The following is a 5,819-nucleotide window of genomic DNA, read 5'->3' as shown; positions in this document are numbered from 1 at the left end:
ATAATAAACTCCACAGCTGATTCCAAGTGATCCAAGAGGCTTAGGACGTTCCAATTCAGCCAGCCGCAGTTTCCGCCAGTAGTGAGCACTCGTGCATCGTAAGCAATGACGTACATCCGAGTGAACGAGACGGAGGGAAGTTAGTGAGTGAAGGGCATGATAATTTTGGACTGGAACACAGCCTAAATCTATTTTCGAATACTATTTAGGACGTATAGTATGCAAATTGGGACGCACCGTATGTGTTCTGAAGGAATTACGAGTGCTGTTTGACCGTGCTAAATGTTGTGAGTGGTTGCCAGGGCGTTACTATGTGAGTTGTAACATCTTCTGAGTATTAATATGTGGTTGTTAACAAAGAGTCCAAATTGTTTTGACTGATGGTAAACTGTTTTAGTCCTCAATTTAATTGATTTGGCTTTCTAAAAAAATTATTAGACAATCGCACGCTTTTTTTTTTACATCATTTGTGAGTGTGTATTTCTTTGATGACGCTTCATCATGCAAATGTAATGGCATCTATTTGGTAACCGATCCAAACACATGCTGACATTTATATCATTAATATCTCCACTCCTCGAAACTGTATTTTTTTAGATCAAAGCTGGCGAGTTTAAACTGTAGATGAGTAAAGTTCAAAGACCAGGACAAGTCTGAACACACACCTGGTTTAATCGGTCTGTAATTACGGGGGTTAACACATAACTGACATGCATTCATACCTGCTTCATGCTTCACGTGAGATTTCTGTTCTGTTATTGACATAATCTCCTCTCAAAGGCATTGTATCCGAACAAATGGATATAAAACGTCTTGAGGTTACACTCCCACTGCAAAAAACCATATTCTTACCCTAAAAGTCTTGTTTTCCAACACTATTAATTCTAGATGTTTAGAGATATTTTCACTTGAGAAGCAATTAAATGATAGAAGAATTAGGTCTTTATTTTGGTGAAATCTATGGAGCCCCTAAAGGGACATATAGAGGAAAAATATATTTACATTTACATTACATTTATGCATTTGGCAGATATTTCAATGCTTTTGCGTTCTCTCGCAAAACTTTTGAGTTTCCTGAGAAACTTTGCATTTGCTCGCAAACAACTCAAAAGATGTGGGAGAGAACAAAAGCATTGAAATATATTTCCGTAGATTTCTCTGAAATCATTTGGCGAAGTGATATAAAACTGTAATGCGGTCAAGACCTGCCTGGAACTGCTTTAGTCGTGCGTTTTCCTGAAAATAATTGAACACCCAGAACGTTCGTCAACCAATCAGAATCAAGCATTCAACAGCCCCGTGGTTTAAATATAAATACAGTTCCAAATCACTTTGCCAAATGATTACAGTTATTTTTTACAGGCCACAGAACTAAAACCCTCAACAACACTTACCGAGCAAATAAATATAGGTTATTAAACAATAGGATAAAAACGACCAATCGCGTTTTATCAGTAAAATTGCGTAGCAACTTAAAAGCTACATGACGTTTCTCACTAGCGAGGTGCAGATAAACGTAGTTTCGCTGCACTGTTGAGAGACACACAGACTCAGGTAATACACACACGCTTAATCTCTCTCTCTCTCTCTCTCTCTCTCTCTCTCTCTCTCTCTCTCTCTCTCTCTCTCTCTTCTCTCTCTCTCTCTCTCTCTCTCTCTCTCTCTCTCTCCCTCTCCCTCTCCCTCTCCCTCTCTCTCTCTCTCTCTCTCTCTCTCTCTCTCTCTCTCTCTCTCTCTCTCTCTCTCCCTCTCTCTCTTAAATAACTTTAAATTAATAACTGCATTAGTCTGCTATCAGTGGCTGAAGTCTCCGTCACCAGCTCTAAAATTACGTTTTGGAAAGAGCAACGGAGGCTTGGGATGAGATGCGTAAGAAATTATACGCATAATTGACTCCGGGCCGTTGAATTATTGGAAAAATAATGAACACTTGAGATGTAACGGCCACTCCACTTCATTCCTTACACACACACACACACACACACACACATATTAAGGTTTTTGAAAGTAGTCTCTTAATCTCACCAAGGCTGCATTTATTTGGTCAGAAATAGAGTAAAAACAGTAATATTGTGAAATATTCAAATAACTGCATGGTTTCTGTTGTGATGTATTTTAAAATGTCATTTATTCCTGTGATCAAAGCTGAATTTTCAGCATCATTACTCCAGTCTTCAGTGTCACATGATCCTTCAGAAACCTACAAAATTGCAGATACATTTTTTTTATTTTTATTTTTTTTATTCAAAAGTTTAGGGTAAGTAAGATTTAAAAAATAATACAACTTTTATTTAGCATAGCATAGGCACATTAAATTGATCAAAAAACATTTACGAAATTAATAAATATTACAAAAAAGTTACAATTTGTAATAATTTTTTTTTTTTTTACTTTCCTTTCATCAAAAAATCTGAGTTTCCACACAGATATTAATCAGCACGACTGTGTTTAACATTAACAATAATCATAAATGTTTCTCCAGCATCAAATCATCATATTAGAATGATTTCTGAAGGATCATGTGACACTGAAGACTGGAGTAATGATGCTGAAAATTCAGCTTTGATATAGTTAAAAGTATATCACAATACAAACCAGATAATTTAAATTGTAATATTATTTCACATATTATTTCACTGTATTCCAGTATTTTTTTATTAAATAAAGGCAGCCTTGATGAGCACAAGAAATGTTTCTTTTTTTTTCTTTTTCTTGTTTTTACATTTAAAAAAACGTTAATGTTTCCAAACTTTTGACCGGAACTGAATATCAGTGTCAATCAACAATTACTAGAAAACAAGATAAAAATACCAAGAATATATATTTTTTTTTTCCCTCAGTGCATCGACTGTGCTGAGACTTGTAACGTCTTTCAGAGCGTCCCGGAGTCTTTAATGAAGGAATCCTCTCACGCGCTCCACCTGCCGGGCCGCCGACCCCCGCCGAGCTCCAGGTGTCCCATCTGTGCCCATTCACTGTCCCGGTGTTGGCCCGCGATGATGCTGACCCACAAACTCTCTGACTAATTATATCACATTATCAGCCCCGTTGCTTTTCCCTCCCCGGCTTCCGTTTCGGAGGAAAGGTTGCGAAAATCCCAGCCACCCGAATCAGAGAGTGTGTGTTAACCTGTGACCTCCATCTGATGTGTGTGGCTCAGAACGCTCTCACACCCAGCCGAGGCCCATTAACACGTCGCTGCTAAAACAGAAGCTGTTTTGACGGGCCGAAATGATGGCTAAGTGACACTCGACAATGGCCCTCATTGTGTCTGCCGGAGGAGCGGGACTCCCAGCTGACATTTCCAGCAATATGAATGTCCCTCCATCCCAGCGAGTGCCATGTTCAGCAGGAGAACTGAGATAATGAGAGGTTATTCACCAGAACAAGTCCAGTGGAATTACACGCTCCACATCGGCGAACGCTAATTAAGTCGTCAATGGCGATTCCCATTCACGGCGTTCCCGAGGCTTCCGCTGCAGGAGGAATGTAATTAGTTTATGTTCACTGCTAAAGGTTAAAGGCTGTGAAAGGCCACGGAGAGGGTTTGTTCTGTGGGTTTTAGGAGAGATGGTGCTGTAATTGCTGGATGTTTGGAGCTGCAGGTGCGTGTTCGGGCTCATTTGTGTTTTGGCAGTGTGACTGTGGAGATGGAGAACCACAAGGCCTGTTTGTCTGAGGGTCTGAATGAGCTCTCAGTGTTCGTACCTGTGTCTACTTTAAACTGCGTCTGTTTCTCTCAGCCTCTATTGTTTCACACTCCATTGAGGAAGACTTCAGAAGCTACTGTATACTGATGAAACAGGGGTTCCTGCACGGATTATTGAGGTCCTGATGTACTGGGAAATTAATTATATTTATTAAAACAGTAGATAAATTATATTCACAGCAAACTAAATTGTATTACACAAGATTTTTTATTTGCTGTGCGAATTGAATGTTTATTTTTTATAATATTTTTGTTCATTTGGCTTTGTTTTGAAAAATTCCATCCATCCATCCATCCATCCATCCATCCATCCATCCATCCATCCATCCATCCATCCATCCATCCATCTGTACATCCTTCCCGCCATCCATCAATCCATCCCTCCATTCATCCGTTCATCATCCATCCTCCATACATCCCTCCATCTATCCTTTATCCATCCCTCCATCCATCCATCACCCATCTGTACATCCATCCCGCCATCCATCCATCCATCCATCAGTCCATCCCTCCATTCATCCCTCCATCCATCCATCATCCATCCATCCCTCCATCCATCATCCATGCATCCATCCATCCATCCATCAATCCATCCCTCCATTCATCCCTCCATCCATCCATCATCCCTCCATTCATCCCTCCATCCATCCATCATCCATCCATCCCTCCATCCATCATCCATGCATCCATGCATCCATCCATCCATCCATCCATCCATCCATCCATCCATCAATCATCCCACCATCTATCCTTTATCCATCCCTCCATCCATCCATCACCCATCTGTACATCCATCCCTCCATTCATCTGTTCATCATTCATCCTCCATCCATTCATCCATCCATCCATCATCCATCCTCCATCATCCATCCATCCATCCGTTCATCATCCATCCATCCATCCATCCATCCATCCATCCATCCATCCATCCATCCATCCATCCATCCATCCATCCATCCATCCATCCATCCATCCATCCATCCATCCATCCATCCATCCATCCATCCATCCATCCATCCATCCATCCATCCATCCATCCATCCATCCATCCATCCATCCATCCATCCATCCATCCATCCATCCATCCATCCATCCATCCATCCATCCATCCATCCATCCATCCATCCATCCATCCATCCATCCATCCATCCATCCATCCATCCATCCATCCATCCATCCGATTACTGTTTTTGTGTAACATGTTTTAATGTCTGTGAATACAAATTTTATAGACAGCCATTAAAACTTGTTTCATTTGATGAAATATTTTTATTTAATTTTCTAAATAAAAAATAATATAATGTCATATTTTTGTTCAGATGACTTTGTTGTAAAAAAAGGTTACTTTTCATTCCATCCATCCATCCGATTACTGTTTTTGTAAGCATATTTTGATGTCTGTATGTATAAATATATACTTTTATAGATATAAAACTTTTTTCTCCATTGATAGCCATAGTTGTTTAATTTGATATTTTTATTTTTATTTGCTTTTCTTAATAAATATAATATAATCTTGACTTCATTTTCATACGTCTCGTAAGAAAGATCAGTCATTCCCCCCCCCCCCCCCACCAAAAAAACCCGGAAAATGCCAGTTGAGCAATTTTCATTAAGATTCATATCTATTTTAGTACTTAGTAAGCTCTTCTTCTCCAAAAACACAATTCTGAAGGAAACACTGTGATAAACTGATGTCCGCATTCAATCCTCAAACTTCCCTTCATGTGGACAGTTCACACCTCTCTCCTAAAGCCTTCATTCACAGATCTGTCAACTGTAACACAATCTAATCTGATTTGATGAGCAGAGCCACAATGGAAGGCTAAGAGGAAATTGATTTAACAAGTCCACTCAAAGTATGAGTAATAAATCTCAAAGGCCTCCGGAAGTGGCTAATCCCAAGACACACGCTAATGACTGAGCTCTGGGCATCAAAGACAGAGACGGGGAACCCCGGGCACGGGCCCACATCAGGACGTGTCCTAGACACCTCACGCGTGAGGGACTCCTGTGCATGACTTATGATGTTATGATGGGTTAAGACAACAAACATACAGATGTAAATCATTTCACTGAACTATTGTTGTGAGTCATGACATGTATTTGA

The sequence above is a fragment of the Leuciscus leuciscus genome, assembly GCF_965113295.1.
Source record: "Leuciscus leuciscus genome assembly, chromosome: 17".
NCBI classification, from domain to species: Eukaryota; Metazoa; Chordata; class Actinopteri; order Cypriniformes; family Leuciscidae; genus Leuciscus; species Leuciscus leuciscus.
Note: the sequence above shows the minus strand (reverse complement) of the source record.